This window comes from Monodon monoceros, unplaced genomic scaffold (assembly GCF_005190385.1).
Source record: "Monodon monoceros isolate NGI ecotype Baffin Bay Population unplaced genomic scaffold, NGI_Narwhal_1 Super_Scaffold_7, whole genome shotgun sequence".
Taxonomy (NCBI): Eukaryota; Metazoa; Chordata; class Mammalia; order Artiodactyla; family Monodontidae; genus Monodon; species Monodon monoceros.
The window spans coordinates 14,245,254-14,262,865 of NW_021703784.1; the positions used below are offsets into that span (position 1 = coordinate 14,245,254).

A 17,612-nucleotide genomic window follows, 5' to 3' on the forward strand; every position below is an offset into this window, starting at 1 on the left:
GGGAGCCAGAGCGGCTGCGGAGCGCGGTCAGCCCAGGCAGGTGGAGGGGAAGCAGGGGCAGGGCTTGTGCATGCTGTCCCGGGGCGGGGGCCGGGCTCTGGGCAACTCTCACCCTCCTCGCCTCCCGGGGCCCTCGGTGTAATAGGGTGAAAGCGGTCTGGGTAGCCTGGAGGGTGTGTGTGTGTCTGTGTGTGTGTGTGTGTGTGTGTGTGTGTGTGTGTCTGTGTGTGTGTGTGTCTGTTGCGGTGCAGGTGGCGAGGGACAGCCTTGTCCCTGTGGGTGCGGAAGGTGGGGTGAGGGTGTTAGAGCAAATTTTACGGAAGAGTAGGGTTGGGATCCGCAGCTGCTCAGAGTTGGGAAGGAGATTGTCTCAGGTGCTCAGGGGATGTGTGAGAGGACACGTGTGGGAGCCTCGGAGCTGCCATGTACCTTGATGTAGGGCTGAGCTAAACCAACAGTAAAATAGGCAGTCCTCTACCTGCTTAATATTTTGGAAGGGGTGCCGACGACGTCTTCCAGCCTTTTTTGGTTTCCCTCGCCTGCCTGAAATCTCATGTTTAGAGGTTTTTTGTCGTGGTCCGAACGGGAGTTGGAAAAGAATTTCCAGACACAAGGCAGAATGTAAAGAATATAGAAGTTATTAGAGGGAAGGGTCGCCGCCAGAACAGCGGGTCGACCTCCTAGTAGTCTGGGAGAGTCGAGCCAGAACTTGTGCTATTGATCAGTTTTTATAACCAGAAAACAAAGGAATGGCCCGAGGTGAAAATTTCGTTTACTGATTGGTCGAGGCACATATAGCTTCCTTCTATAGGGTGGGAGCGGGACAGGGCATATGCCTTTCCTTATTTGGGACAGGTCCCGTTTCCCAGGTGGGCTCAGAAATTTCCTAACCATTGCAACATGGTGGGGAGGGCGATTAAGAGTCCGGTAGGGGGTGTAACGCTGACACTTTTTCAGGCAGGGTCGTCCTTTGTCCTTGAAGCACCATTGTCCTTGGAGCACCACATTTTTTTTTTTTTTTCCCGCTGGGTAATAGTGCTTCGGAAGAACTGGGTAAACGTCATCAGTCACTCATACCTCTGTCAATTGGCTCATCTGACGCTTCACTCCAGGTGCACGGAAGGTATCTATCTGGGCATGGGAGACAAACTGTCCACTTCACTGTTGTTGGGTTGTGGCATGTGCTTCAGACTATGTGTGTGTATGGGGGGCGGGGGGTGGGATGGAAGTCCCATCCTGTATCTGAAGATCTACCTTGGGAGAAAGACCTCATTTTTAAAAAAATTTATTTATTTAATTTATTTATTTTTGGCTGCATTGGGTTTTCGTCGCTGCGCACGGGCTTTCTCTAGTTGCATCGAGCGGGGGCTACTCTTCGCTGCGGTGCACGGGCTTCTCATTGCTGTGGCTTCTCTTGTTGCGGAGCACGGGCTCTAGGCACGTGGGCTTCAGTAGTTGTGGCTCGTGGGCTCTAGAGCGCAGGCTCAGTAGTTGTGGCACACGGGCTTAGTTGCTCCGTGGCATGTGGGATCTTCCCAGACCAGGGCTCAAACCCGTGTCCCTTGCATTGGCAGGCGGATTCTTAACCACTGAGCCACCAGGGAAGCCCAGGACCTCATTTTTGGATGGTGGTCGGTGAAGGTCAGGGATGCACTGGCCACATGGATAGTGAAGAGTGGTATATGCAAGCCCAGCAGGACACGTGGTCAGTCAGGGCTACCCTAAGTGGACAGCTCTTGTTGCCACACTCTTACATCAGCCTGGAGGAAGAGTCCCAGGGTTTTTAATGTGTGAGGACATTTTTTTGCACCCTCTGTTGCTCAACTGAGAGATTAAAAGTTAGCCAATTGCTCAGAAGTACCCAGGCATGACCCAAGGGTGTGGCTGCTGTCTGAAATGACTTCTTAGTTCCCGTTGACCTTTACAAGGAGTATGCTGTGCTGTGTCTTTCTGAACTTGTCTTTACTTTTAGTTTTGTGTTGAGTTGTAAGAGTTTACAAGTCTATACCCCCTCACCATTTTGCAGAAGGATCAGGATTTCTTAATTCATTCATATGACATACATTTAATGCATATCATTATGAACCTGGGGATATTATGTGCCTGCACATTGTTGAGGCTGAGGAAAAAATGGTGATGAAGACAAGGTCCCTTTCCACAAGAAATGAACACTCAGCTAGAGACAGAAAGTGAACAGAGATTTTTAATATGCTGTGGTAAGTACTTTGGGAAGGAAAATACAGGCTCACATGGGGACACAGGAGACAGACACTCTACCACAACTGGGGTCAGGGATAAGGAAGGTTTCCTGGAGGAGGTGACATCTAAGCTGAGACCTGAGGAATCAGTAGGAGGTAGCTGGGTGAAGAGGGGACAAGGAGGGTGTTCCAGACAGAGGGAAGTATATGCTTAGATATGAGGGAATATGGCATTTTTTAAAGAATCCTGTAAAGTGAGTAAATTAGCATTCCTATTTTAAGAAGAGGAAACCACTGTGACTGACATAGGTTAATGTTTTGCTCAGGGCAGAGTCAGCATTTGAATGTAGACTATTCCAGTGTATCCTGGTGCCTCAAAGAAAGCACCTAGAACAGAAGTTATGTCAGACATATGATTACTGTATCTTTTTCTTTTAAGAAATTCAGTGTTTATTTTGGTTTGTATTCAGTTATTCAATCTCAGTGTTGTGAAAAGTCCACCTAAGTAAGGTTCAGTGATTTCTGGTATTCATACCAGTATTGGGACAGATAATAGAAAGTAATTATAATAGTATCCTTTGCTTATTGAGCTCTTACTACGTATCAGTCATTCTGCTAAATACTTAATATGTTGTATCAGAGACTGGCTAGATGGTTAGCAATTCCATTTCCTCTTCCTGGGCACACATGACAACTACATTTCCTAGCTTGCTTTGCAATTAGGTGGAATATGTGACGGAGTTTTAACCAATGTAAAGTTGAATTGATGGGTGCCACTTCCTGGCCTGGCCTCTAACTCTGTCATTGCTATTCTGTCAGCCAGTGGAGGGGGCCTAGTGGGGACTCCAAGGAGACTCCAAGGGGTTGGAAGGAGCTTGGGTCCCTGAATCACCTCTTGGAGGGGAGCTATGCAGGAAAGACACCCAATCTACATCAGCCTGTGACTTGAGTGTGGAGCACACTCTTCTTGTATGTAGCCACCGAGATTTTGGAATTTTTGTTATAGCAGCTAATGTTAACTACCCTGATTAATGTGCAAACATTGTCTCATTTAATCCTTATTACTACCCCTGCTAGATTGACATAATTATTAATGCTTTACAGACGGGGAAGTGAAGTCAGGGACAACATCACTTGTTTGCATCACTCAGCCACTTAGTGGCAGAGCTAAGATTACAGTCCAGGTCTGTTTGACTCCAGAGCTCATGCTTTTGCGACCATATAAAAAATGCCCTTCCCAATCTTGGAAGGGTTCTTGGAAAAGACAAGTGTCTACTGAGTTGAGAGAGAGAAAGAGAGGAGGGTGTGGGTCGGGGAGGAGGAACAGCTCAGGGCTGAGTATGGTGGGAAGAGGGAAGGTGAGGAGCCCCAGAGAACATGTGGGCAGAGCCTTGCTCCCATGGCCACACTGGGAAAATTTTAGGACAAGTTTTGGGCTTTGGATGGTTCCGTTGTCCCATTTTCGCTCTACTTCATCTTGGTCTTCAGTTTGATGCTTCTGAATGGGCACCACTGTGGGGTAGGGTGGGCATCTGAGCGGCAGGAAGTCCAGCTCGAGTGTGGTAACAAACACGGCTTGCAGTTTCTGTCCCTGGACTAGTGATGAGGGAAGTTCCAGGCCTTGTGATCACTGTGTCAGAGCTAAACATAACAGGGAGAGAGACCTCAATGGAACCAACCCCGAGAAGAAATCAGAGAAAAGGAAGCTGCCTGGGGATACTTGGTAGTCACTGGGTCGAGGAGAATGACAGATGTGAGGGGAAGAGGCCATCAAGGGCCAGCCCAGCCCCAGAAGGAGCCTTCTTGCTATTGGTTACAGAAACTAATTAACGTTCACAACCATTCACCGTCTGCCTGGCTCTCTCCTGGATGAGAATAAAAGAGCTCACCAGGGACAGAACCCCCTTCTGAATGTCCCTCTCTCTTCTGTTCAGATGGTGGCTCAGACTTGAATGGAGAGTTGCTTGAATTTTAGTTGGGTGGGTAATAGGCCTCCCTAAAGGGTTTTGGGCAGGAGAGAGACATGGCAGATTTGCATTTTAAATAGAAGAGGAAACCCAGAGTACAGAGGTAATTAGCTAAGGTGACTCAGCTAGTTAGGAGCAGAATCAAAACCCTGATCTGATTGAAGTTCAACTCTTTGCCTGACAGGCCCCAACAAATAGTTCCAAACTGTGGAACTATGAAGACCATGTGAATCACGTGTCATGTTTTGTGCCCCCTAGCAAAGAAAAAAGAGGAAGAAATACTGGTCTCCCAGGTGAGGGACCTCCCCTGCTAATTCTCTTGAATCAGCAGAGCTGGGGCCAAGGGCCATCTCAAGCCTGCAGCCTACTCGGGATATCATTCTTGGCCAGTGGCCAAGATCCACAAAGCTGCTGGGAGCAACCTGTGGGCCTCAGAAACAGGAGACCCATTTCTCACCCTAGCTTGGCCACTGCCAGGTGTGTGCCCTTGCACCAGTCCCTTTACCTCTATTAGCTAATGACAGGATTGGAAGAATTGTAACCTTCCTGGGCTGTTGCAAGGCCAGATACAGAAGTGTTCTGACAACTGATAAAGGCTTCCCAAATAAGAGGGGGTGTGGCTAGTAGAAATATTCAGCAGAAAGGCCTCATACTAACTAGAGGGGGCCAGTGCCCTTTCCCCTTGTCTGCATTCACTCATCCTTTCTCCAGGCTGTATGTTGTGCTGAACCCCACCCCACCCCAGGACAACTGGGGCCTTTGACCACACTTGGACTCCTCTTCGCCTCCAATCATCTTATCAGGAAGGGTGAGCACCTAGTCCATTGCCGTTGCTCTCATGAACCTGGGTACGAGAGATTAAGAACGCTGACAAAAATATCCCATTCCCTTCAAGAAACAGCTGTGTTTTCCTTCTGTAGTCCAGATGACTTTGACTTCTCCAGTTTTTAGGGGTGTCATTTCTCTTTCATTGTAAACTTAACAGCAGTCTGAGCTCCTATCCTACGAAGGGAAGAAGCTCATCTGCTCTTGGGCTTCCATTCCCAGAGAACTTGTGGGGTTCTCCAGGGAAGTCTCCCATGCCCAGGGCTCTCCTGGCAATCTCACACCTCACCTCCTAGGGTCTCATGGTGCTGGGCTGCAGCTGCTCACTTCAAGTGTGGACACAGGGCCTATCACATTTTGACTTGCTGTTGGAGGCTTGCAAATAGCAGAAGTACCAAAGAGATAGTTTTCAACCACTTTAAGAAGTAGCCACTCGGAGCTCCCACCAGTTTGGTCCCCTTCTGAAAATTTCCTTAAGCTCTTGGCAGTCATTGTGGCAGGAAGAAACCAGTTAGCCTCCCACCTTTGGAAATCTCCAGGCCTCTCTGAACAACTTTCTTGCCTCCAGAGAAGGGAGAGGCCTTCCTTTCCCTGCTCAAAGCCCACTACTTCTTCTTCTTATTTCTCGCTTTAAGATGATTCACAGGAAGAGCATCAATATCCTTCAAGGGAAATTCCTAGCCCCACCCCAAGGTATAGTGTGGCTCCAATGGCCCACAAAGGGCTAGTTGCTGGTGTATTTCCTTAAGTCTGCCTTAGCCTCAGATAACAGCACAGGTGGGACAGCATCTGTATGGCCCAGACAGTGGCATGTCAAGCATAATCCAGGGCCCTGCACAGCCGTTCCTCCACGGAGGGGAAGAGACCAGGTTTGCCTGCTTCTCCTGTGCGTGTCTGGGCTCCTGGTCTTCTATGAGCAAAGCCACAACAAAGAACAGTGATTTTCAGGTGTGGGATGGGACAGCCTAAATTCAGCCTATTTTTCTAACTTCTCCGGGCCACGGATCTGCTAAGGAGATACTCAGTTGACATTGCCAAACAAAACCTCTAGACCTCGGTCTGAGGGACCTGTCTTGGGTCCACTACTGACGTCTGGGCCTTTGCCCAAAACTATGGGCATATGCTTACTTTCTATTGACATGACTAAGAAGGTTCACCCAGGACAGAGGGAGGCTCCCACCTAAAGACAAATCCTAATTACTACTCTGTGATATAGAAATTGCTTGTAACCCTTGAAATGCAGTTTTTCAGTTTCAAGAATTTAAAGATATCCATTCCACTGTACCTCTGGTAGCAGTAGGAGTGCGGGGTGGGAAGACCTAAAAATGGGGTTTAAGCCCCAGTTTGTCAGTTGTCATCTGTGACTTTGGGCAGGTCACAAATTCCCCAGGTCTCATACCTATAATATAAAGACGATACCTCTTCTTACAGCCTATTGGGGTTGTCGAGAGGATTAATGTAAGCAAACGTTTGTTAAGTACCCTTGACTAGGTCCTGTGGGATACAAAAATTAGTCATACGCTGGCCTGATCAGGAGCATGTACTTTCAAGGGATTTAAACCTGTAATAAATAACGTCTAAGGACCAGCTTAGATGTAAGGTGTCTTGTAAACTCTAAGGTGTAATACACATGTAGGGTATTAGTACTGCTGGTAATTTTCTTATGGATTGGATCTCCTTTCTGGTCACTGCCAGGCCAAACATATCTTGACCAGGTCATAACCCAAAGCCTGTTCTCCCCGTCCCCTCATGGCTCCAAGAGATCTTGTTGCCCCTTGGAATCCTGGAATCCTTACGTGGCGGACAATTCATCTGTACCCCTGCTTCTCTTCCAGCACATTCCCCAGGACATACTGGAAATAAGGCCTTTCCTCTTTCACAGAATTAATGACAAATACAAGATATGATCATTGGAGGTCAGCTGGGCATAGTGCGTAGAAAGTGTGCATATGTTCCCAGTGGATGGGTGCGTGGGAGGGGAGCATGGAAGAGGGAAGTTCTACAGTCCGAGGGTGCAGTTCAAATTCTTATCATTTATAGGAAAATGAAAGTCAGAGAGGAGGAGCTCAGTTAGATAGACAAGTTCACACCTCACCCCCAGATTCATTCTGTGGCCATCTGACCTTTTGGGACATAAGAGCAAGTGAGTTGTCCTTCTCACCTTGTTCCAAACTCTTTTTCACAAGCCAGCAGTTGGGTGACTGATGACAGGAAGTCCTGCTGGTCTTTCTGGTGGCCAGTAGCCCTTCCTTTCTGCCTGCACGAACCTGCCCTTCTCTCCCCCCTCAGCCCCTCCTCCCAGGACACCAAAGGAACCCAAGTGGAAAATTCTCAGGACCCATGAGAGAAAAATGAGCATTTCTTCTGCAGCTTTTTAGAGTCCTTGAATATGGTGAGGTTCCTTTACACTTCTTAGAACTTCGGTTTGGTAAACACATTTTTTTTTAACACATAAAAATTCTTTGATGAAGTAATAAGTGTTCAGAAATATATACCATTTATCAACACTTTGATGTATGGTAGGAAGCTCCAAAGAGGTGACTCATGTTTAATGTTACCAATTGTGGAAATTCTAAGCATAATTTCAGAAAGCTGAAGTGAATAAATGCTCTGGGGTTCAGGAAAGTTTTGTAAGTGGTCACTACCTGTGTCCACATTTATAAATTAACAGAAGGCTTTCCACGTGAGTACTGGATACTTGCCCATCCATTGTTCTCAGGAGATGCTCCCTGTGCAACCATACAATGAGCTACTTCTTCTGGCTCCTGGAGTAGGAGCCTCTTTCCATTACATGTGTTCTTGAGCTCAGGACTCAATTCTTTCCCCCTCTCCATCTAACGTTCCTCCCCACACCAACTCTGGTCGTTACATACTAAAGCGTAAGTCAGTAACTCAGCTCCTCTGAGGTCCCACTTCGATAACAAAGTCCATTATTGCCACATCTTCCTCACGGCCCTTCTCCCTCTTGGGTCAACAGCTTGAATCTGCTAATATTCATTGAGTACTTGCTCTGTGTCAGCCACTGTGATTAGCGCCGGGGACAAAAGTGAAAAAGACACTGTGTTTGCCTTGGAGGATGCTTAGTTTGAAAGCGAGGGGAAAAGGAAACCTAGCATTTATTTTTGTGCTGCCTAATGCGCTGTCATTACTTCATCTGATCCTATCGGAAGTATTCTTTTCTCATTTTACAGAGGAGGAAACTGAGAGGTTATATGATTTTCCCAAGGTTACTCAGCAAATGGTCCAGTCCAGGCCTGTCTGACCCTACATCACCACTTTCCTCTTCACCCTTAATCCCACCAGCCACAGACAAAAAGAAGCAGATGGGACGTTCCAGCTGTAGGTCAGTTGGGAGGTTGCCAGGCAAAGAACTAGGTTGAGGCCTGTTGGCAGGTGTTTGGGTACAACCACGTCCCCCTGTGAGAGACCCAGAGCCCAAGGCAGCCAGGGTGAGGTGTATGTGTCAAATCTCCCTGTCTCTTTAATTACAAGAATTTCTCAGGAACCTAAATGTGATTACATGTAGGACTCATTTTTTTTAAAGGAATAGTTTTATTTTATTTTATCTTATCATTTTATTTTATTTTTTGGCTGTACCGTGCAGCATGTGGGATCTTAGTTCCTTGACCAGGGATTGAACCTGTGCCCCCTGCAGTGGAAACGCATAGTCTTAACCACTGGACCGCCAGGGAAGTCCATGTAGGACTCAGTTTGATGATCCTTAATTTAATCACATCTGCAAAGACCCTGTTTCCATAGGAGGGACCATTCATAGGTTCCAGGGATTAGGACATGGATAGCTTCTGGAGAGCCATTTTCATCTTACCACAGTGACCAGTTTCAACATTCATTTCTGTATTCATTCAATCATACCTTGATTGAACGTATACTTATTGAGCATTTACTCAATACCGGACACTGCAGGACACTGGAAGACATGGTGAGCGAAGCAGAGCCTTCTCATAGCCTTACGGTTTAGAAGTGGAGATGGGCGTTGATCAAATAATCATGCATATAATATGCAAAATTGCGACTGTGGTAAGTGCTGTGAGAGTCCATAATTGGGACCTGACCTGGTGACAAAGGCCCAAGAGAACTTCTATGAGGAGGTGCTGCTTGAGTTGAAATCTAAGGGACGAGTTGGGGTCACCAGGTTAAGAGGGGAGGGAAGAGTGTTGCAGGCAGAGGGAACAGATGGCAGGACCAGGGCATGACCAGCACCGGCAGGATGTGGAGGGCTTGGGGTGGGGCGCACGGGGAGAGGGGTGTGGGTTTCAGGCACTGTGTGCGGGGGTCAATCTGTTGTGCCTTCTCCCCATCCTTTAGACCAATCCTAACTCGTGGCCCCTGCCTGGTATCCTAGAACCCTTTCTCCCCGTTCCTCCCTCAGGCCTCATCCTCTCACTTCCTGCCCAGTGTGCCATGTGGTTTAGCAAGGAAACCGCCTGAGCTCAGTGTTAAGGGCAGACCTCTAAGCTTTGATCAACAAAAAATTCATAAGAGCCTACCGTGTGGCAGACATTGTGTCGGGAGTTACAGAGATGAAGACAAGAAAGTGACATTCTTCTGGACCTTGAGGCAAGAGACTATAGGGTGGAGGGGAAAGCATGAGGGCTTGAATGCTGAATAACCTGTTGACCTGCATTGAATCTCATTTCTACTACTTACTGCTGTGTGGTCTTGGGAGAATGACTTCACCTCTCTGTACTTCAGTCTCTTTCAGGAGCACTTAAGTCAACCAACTTTTAATATGGCCCCACTGTGTGCTAGGCAGTAGGCCAAGTGCTGGCAACCCTCAGAGACCTGTCTGGCTGGGAGCAGAACACTGAGGTTGATTGTTTCCTCTCCTGGGACTCCAGATCCAGTTCTGCTGCCTGCAGTGCTTGATCCAAATGGGTTTCCGGGGTAGATGCCACCAAGTGGTTTCTGCACAGGGGCCCCACGCCAGGCATAGTGCTCCAGGAGATGGCAGTCAGATGAATGTTCTGGGAGTGTGGACCCATCTGGCCTTCTTCCTGCCTCCTCTTCCCTCCTTCTGCAGAATATTCGACACTGTCCCCAGAGAACCCTCTTTGATAAACACTAGTCATTCCAGGCTTGTGCGTCACCCCCAACTTTGCGGAGTACTCTTTTGGCCAACAATTTTCATCTACATCTTTGTTTATTGGCCAGTATTACTAGGTGCCTCAACTTGATGTTTTGGTAATGACACTGGCCCTAGTCTTTTCCATCAGACCATCTGTGTGAATAGGCCAAGACGGGGTCAGACAACTTGCTAACTCTACTGAGTTTGGCAAATCACTTTACATCTTTAAGCCTCCTTTCTATGGTAAAGTGAAAATATAAGTCCCTTGTCATCCTTCCAGGGCTTCTGTGAATATCAAATGATATTCTGCCCCCGCATCCTGTTTTTACTCCATTGTGGTGCCCAAGATGAGGTTTAGGGTGGGGTGAGGAAGAGCAAAACCTTGAGCATTGAGTGGTTGAACTCTCTAAAATTGGCTGAGCCTCATTGATACCCATGATTCCTCCTCTAAGGGCTGTTGTGGGTGCAGGTGGGTTAACTGCCCAGAAGCTGTCTTGTTAGGTTTCTTTTCCAACCATAGTGGCTTTTGAGTCTTCAATTCCCTCCCTGCTCTCTCACCTTTGAACATCTGGGTGGGGGATTTTGTTCAGAGTGTGAAACAGTCTTCTAGATCGCTCAGGTCTCCATAGGCATGAGGAGTTGTTTTTTGTCCTTTGGCGAGAAGGCATTTTCCATGTGAGCAGAGGTGTGAGGCTGTGACCCCTCATGCCCTGGGGCTGTCCTGTGCCTGAGAGTTCAGGCACCCATGGGAAGCCGTGGACCTGGATTCTGGGGTAGGCTTTGGGGCAGGCGGAGAAGCCCACCTAGTTACTACACAGCCAGGCCCAGCAGGGAAGGGAGGATAGACAGCCTCAGACACAGGCTGAGAAATGTGTGAAGGAGAGGATTCAGAGCAGGGTCAACCAAGCAGCACAAAATCTGGGTGGACAAACAGTCTATGGAAATTCACTCCAATTTTTAGGGTATGGTGTGCAAGGCATAGCCAGGAATACCATGGGGTTCACAGGTAGAGTAACTCTGAGTCTCAGTTTCTTTATCAATGAAATGAGAATAATAGTATTTATTGTATACGGTTATTGCAAGGATTCAATGAAATTAAATACATAAAAGATGTTTGGTACAGTGCATGGTGCATAAATGTCCAACAGATGTTAGATGTGGGAAGGTCTAGTTCAGGTAATGGTGGAATAGTTTGTACTGGATAACCCTCTGGCTGATAACAGTGATAAGCTCTGAGCAAAATATGGAAAATCCCAACTAGGAAAAGAGACAAATCTCCCATGTAGAAGAATTTCAAATCATTTATGTAAGTACTCGACCCTCAATGAGCATCACTGCTTACTCCTTAAGTGTGGGCTGTGCATGGTGACTTTCTTTCAGAGGACAGTATGGAAAGAGGGGGAAAAGAGGTGGCGAAACCTGACAATCACTAACTCAGACAGGTGATCAAGGTCAACATCAACAATGATATCAAAGTCATGTTGACAGTACCTGCCCTTGATATGATGTGATGAGAATAGTACTTTGCCTCTGTGGTCTTCTTCTCCAGAGCCTGTAATTCCAGTATAGCCGTGAGGAAAACATCAAACAAATTCCAACAGAGAGGCATTCTACAAAATATCAGACCAGTACTCCTCAAAACTGTCAAGGTCATCAAAAACAAGAAAGCTCTGAGAAACTGTCCCAGCTAAGAGGAGCTTAAGGAGACATGATGACTAAATGTAATGTGATATGGCAACCAATATAATGTAGTACCCTGGATGGGATCCTGGAACAGAAAAAGGACATCAAGTAAAAACTAAGGAAATATGAATAACGTATGAATTTTAGTTAATGAAAATGTATCAACATTGGTTCATTAATTGTAATCAAATGTTCTCATATTAATAATAGGGGGAAATGGTGTGGGGTGAAAATTCTTTCAGCTTTTGTATAACTGAAAATATCTTTATTGTAGCTTTATTTTTGAGAGATATTTTTTTGGGCATAGAATTCTAGATGGATTGTTTTTTCCTGTCAGTTCTTTTTTTTTTTTTTGCGGTACGCAGGCCTCTCACTGTTGTGGCCTCTCCTGTTGCGGAGCACAGGCTCCGGACGTGCAGGCTTAGCGGCCATGGCTCACGGGCCCAGCCGCTCCGCGGCACGTGGGATCTGCCCGGACCGCGGCATGAACCCGTGTCCCCTGCATCGGCAGGCGAACTCTCAACCACTGCGCCACCAGGGAAGCCCTCCTGTCAGTTCTTTAAAGATGTTGCTCCATAGTCTTCTTGTTTACATTGGTTCTGATGTGACATATCCTTATCTTAATCTTTCCTTTGTATGTAACATGTCCTTCTTTGACTGCATTTAAGATTTTCTCTTTAACATTCGTACTGAGAAATTTGATTATAATGTGCCTTGGTGTAGTTTTCTACATGTTTCTTGTGCTCAGATTTTTTGTTTGTTTGTTTGGTTGGTTGATTTCTTAGACCTGTAGGTTTATAATTTTCATTAAATTTGGAAAATTTTGCTAGCATTTCTTCAAATATTTTTGTTTACCCCTTCTCTCATCTCCTTCAGGAATTTTTCAGGGAGTCTAATCTTAGGCCATTTGAAGCTGGCCTACAGCTCACTGATATTCTTTTCTTTTCTTTTCTTCTGTGGCTATTTTTTCCTCTGTGTTTCATTTTGGGTAGTTTCTATTGCTATGCCTTCACGTTCACTGATCTTTTATTCTACAGTGTCTAATCTGCTGTTAATCCCATTCAGTGTATTCTTCATTTATGATATTGTAGTTTTCATCTCTAGAAGTTAGAATTGAGATTTTTAAAAATAAAAGTATCTTGGTCTCTACTTAACTTTTTGAACCTATGAAATACAGCTATAATAATTGTCTTAATGTCTTTCTCTACCAATTCTGGCATCTGTGTCAATTCTGGATTGTTTCAATTGATTGATTGTTTCATCATTATGGGTCATGTTTTCCTGTTTCTTTGCATGGCTTATAATCTTTGGTTGTGTGCCAGCCATTGTGAATTTTATATTGTTGGGTGCTGGATATTTTTGTATTCCTATAATTATTATTGAGTTGTGTTCTGGGATGCAATTAAGTTTACTTAGCAAAAGTTTTATCCTTTTGTGTCTTGCTTTCGTGATTTCTTAGGTGAGTCTGGCAATTTTTCTCCTCTGTTGAGGCAAGACTAACCCTGAGAACTGTACCCATTGCCCTGTGGATTATTAGTTTCTCCAGTCTGGTTAGTGGGGACAGGTACTGTTTCCAGTTCTGTGTGAGCATCAGGTACAGTTCACTCTTATTCTTTCAGATGGTTCTTTGCATGGCCTCTGGTAGTTTCTTTTTTTGGACACACTAATCAGTACTCTGCTGAATACTTGAAGGGAACCTCCTTCAGATCTTTGATGTTCTCTCTGAGTGTAGCTCTCTCCTCCCTGGTATTCCATCCTATGAACCCCAGCTGCATAGGCTCTACCCGAGTTCCCCCTCCCTGTGCTATGGCCTGGAAACTCTCTCAAGGCAACATGTTGGGGCAATCTTAGGGCTTTCAGGGTTCTTGTCTTTTGTTGCCTGAATTTCAAGATCCTGAAAACCAATATTACGTATGTTTTTTCCATGGGGGTGGGCAGTGGTTGTTTCAGGTGGGAAGGTAAAATGGTCCCTGTTACTGTATCTTGTCCAGAAGCGAAAGTTCTCACTTTCATTTTTGAAGGACATTTTTGCTGATTATAGAATTCTAGGTTGACAGTTATTTTCTGTCAGCACCTTAAAAATATCATTCCCTGGTCTTCTGGTTTCTCTTGTTTCTGTTAAAAAGTGTATTAGTTTTGTAGGGCTGCCATAACAAAATAACTCTTAAACAACAGAAATTTATTTCTCACAGTTCTGGAGGCAAGAAGTCCAAGATCAAGATGTCAGCAGGGTTCCACAAAATGGGGGAAAATACTTGCAAATGATGTGACCGACAAGGGATTAATCTCCAAAATATACAAACAGCTCATGCAGCTCTATGTCAAAAAAACAAACAACCCAATCAAAAAATGGGCAGAAGACCTAAATAGGCATTCCTCCAAAGAAGACATGGAGACGGCCAAGAAGCATATGAAAAGATGCTCAACATCACTAATTATCAGAGAAATGCAAATCAAAACTCCAGTGAGGTATCACCTCACACCAGTCAGAATGGCCATCATCAAAAAGTCTACAAACAGTAAATGCTGGAGAGGTTGTGGAGAAAAGTGAACCCTCCTACACTGTTGGTGGGTTTGTAAATTAGTACATCCCCTATGGAGAACAGTATGGAGGCTCCTTAAAAAACTTAAAATAGAACTACTGTATGACCCAGCAATCCCACTCCTGGCATACATCCAGAGAAAACCATAATCCAAAAGGATACATGCACCCCAATGTTTATTGCAGCACTATTTACAATAGCCAAGACATGGAAGCAACCTAAATATCCATTGACAGAGGAACGGGTAAAGAAGATGTGGTACATATATACAATGGAATATTACTTAGCCATAAAAAATAATGAAATAATGCCATTTGCAGCAACATGGATGGACCTAGAGATTATCATACTAAGTGAAGTAAGTCAGAGAAAGACAAATATATGATATCACTCATATGTGGACTCTAATTATTTTAAAAAGGTACAAATGAACTTATTTACAAAACAGACTTACAGATATTGAAAACAAACTTATGGTTACCAAAGGGGAAACATGGGGGGGGGGGTGGATAAATCAGGAGCTTGCTATGAACACACGCTGCTATATATAAGATAGATAACCATCAAGGACCTACTGTATAACACAGGGAACGCTATTCAATATTCTGTGATAACCTGGATGAGTAAAGAATCTACAAAAGAATGAATGTATGTATATGTATAAGTGAATCACTTTGCCGTACACCTGAAACTAACACAACATTGTAAATAAACTCTACCCAATAAAATTAAAACATTAAAAAAAAAAGATGTCAGCAGGGTTGGTTTCTTCTGAGGCCTCTTTCTTTGGATTGCTGATGGCTGTCTTCTCCCTGTACCTTCACATGGTCTTTCCTCTGTAAATGTTTGTGTTCAAATCTCCTCTTCTTATAAGGACACCAGTCATTTTGGATTAGGGCCCACCCCAGTGATCTCATTTTAACTTAATTACCTCTTTAAAGACCATCGTATTCTGAGGTACTGGAGGTTAGCACTTTAACATATAAATTTGTGGGGAGGGGTACATTTCCACTTATAACAAAAAGTCTTTTTTTTAATTAAATTTTAATTATTTATTTTTTATACAGCAGGTTCTTAATAGTTATCTATTTTATACACATCAGTGTATACATGTCAATCCCAATCTCCCAATTCGTCCCACCGCCACCTGTCACCACCCCCCCCCACCGCCGCTTTCCCCCTTGGTGTCCATATGATTGTTCTCTACATCTGTGTCTCTATTTCTGCCTTGCAAACCAGTTCATCTGTACCATTTTTCTAGGTTCCACATATATGCGTTAATATACGATATTTGTTTTTCTCTTTCTGACTTACTTCACTCTGTATGACAGTCTCTGGATTCAACCATGTATCTACAAATTACCCAGTTTCGTTCCTTTTTAACAGCCATTAGTCTTATTCTTCTTCCTTTTAAGATTATGTGTCTTTTTTTTTTTTCTGGATTCTTTTCAAGATTTTCTGTTTGTCATCAGCAGTTTTATTATGATGTACCTAGGCATGGTTTTCTTGGAATATACCCTGATTGGGGTTTGTTGAGCTTCTTAAGAATTCTGCTCATTCACTCAGACACTCATCTTTTATTCAGAATTCTTGTGTCTAGTGTCAGCTTCATCTGCCTGCCCCATTCCCTAGATTTTGTATTCCCTGGTTCCTTATAGCTGGCTCCTTGACTCTCCCATTTTGAAAGTTCATCCCTTTCCAAGTACCCTAAGGACAGGTAGGGCTAACAAACCATAACATTTTGAAGCATTCATATTCCCAAACAATGGGATTTGAAATTATCTCATATTTAAAATTAGAAATGTTTTTCTTCTACAAAGCAGTTCATATTTATTAAAGAAAATTCGGAAGTACAGAAAAGTTTACAAAGAAGGAAAAATAAATCACCCATAGTCCCATGACATATTTTTCACTTTGTTTTTCTAAATGTTTTTATTTTCTTGTTCAGTTTTATTGGGATATAATTGACATACAGCATTGTATATATTTAAGGTGTGTAGCACAATGACTTGCATGTATTGCAATGTGGTTAGCACAATAAGTTTAGTTAACATCAACCATCTCACACAGATACAAAAAAGAAAAAAATTTTTTTCCTTGTGATGAGAACTTTTAGGGTCTGCTCTCTTAGCAGCTCTCAGATATACCCTACAGCAGTGTTAACAGCAGTCATCATGTTGTACATCTCATCCCTAGTACTCATTTATCTTGTAACTGGAAGTTGGTACCTTTTGACCACCTTCATTCAATTCCTCCACCCCCACCCTCTTGCCTCTGGTAACCACAAATATGATCTCTTTTTCTATGAACTTGGTTGTTTTGTCTTTTTAGATTTCACATTTAAATGAGATCATACAGCCTTTCTCTTCCTCTGTCTGACTTTTTCACTTAGCATGATGCCCTCTAGGCCCATGCATGTTGTTACAAATGGCAGGACTTTCTTTTTTTTTTTTTATGGCTGAATAGTATTCACTGCATATATATACACCACAATTTCTCTATTCATTCATTGTTGATGGATATTTAGGTTATTTTCATTTTTACATATTATAAATAATGCTGCAGTGAACATGGGGGTGCAGATATCTCTTCAACATAATGATTTTGTTTTCTTCAAATATATACCCAGAAGTGGAATTACTGGATCAGATGGTATGAGGGACCTCCATAGTGTTTTCCATAGTGGCTGTACCAGTTTACAATCCCACCAACAATGCACAAGGGTTCCCTTTACTCCACATCCTTGCCAGTATTTGTCTCTTACGTTTTTTTTAATAGGAAATTTATTGATGGAAATCTCATATTTTTTCATTAGATTACACATCATTTATTGTTTTTTTAATTTATTTTTTAATTAATTAATTTATTTATTTTATTTTATTTTTTTGGCTGTGTTGGGTCTTCATCGCGATGTGCAGGCTTTCTCTAGTTGGGGTGAGTGGGGGCTGCTCTTCATTGTGGTGCATGGGCTTCTCATTGCGGTGGCTTCTCTTGTTGTGGAGCATGGGCTCTAGACATGCGGGCTTCAGTAGTTGCAGCATGCGGGCTCAGTAGTTGTGGCTCGTGGACTCTAGAGCACAGGCTCAGTATTTGTGACGCACGGGTTCAGTTGCTCCGCAGCATGTGGGATCTTCCCGGACTAGGGATCGAACCGGTGTTCCCTGCATTGGCAGGCGGATTCTTAACCACTGCACCACCAGGGAAGTCCCTCTTATGTTTTTTTATTATAGCCATTCTGATAGGTTTGAGGTGATACCTCATTGTGGTTTTGATTTGCATTTCCCTAATGGTTAGTGATGTTGAGCCCCTT

General features: G+C 44.2%; 1 protein-coding gene across 1 annotated transcript in view; it reads left to right on the forward strand.

Moving 5' to 3' along the window:
* The first annotated feature begins 863 nt into the window (after positions 1-863).
* TMPRSS13 (transmembrane serine protease 13) overlaps positions 864-17,612 on the forward strand; it is a 77,309-nt gene continuing 60,560 nt past the window's right edge. The window contains exon 1 of the mRNA XM_029209465.1: positions 864-1,123. The gene's annotated coding sequence lies outside the window, so the exon portion shown is untranslated. The remainder of the gene's footprint in view (positions 1,124-17,612) is intronic.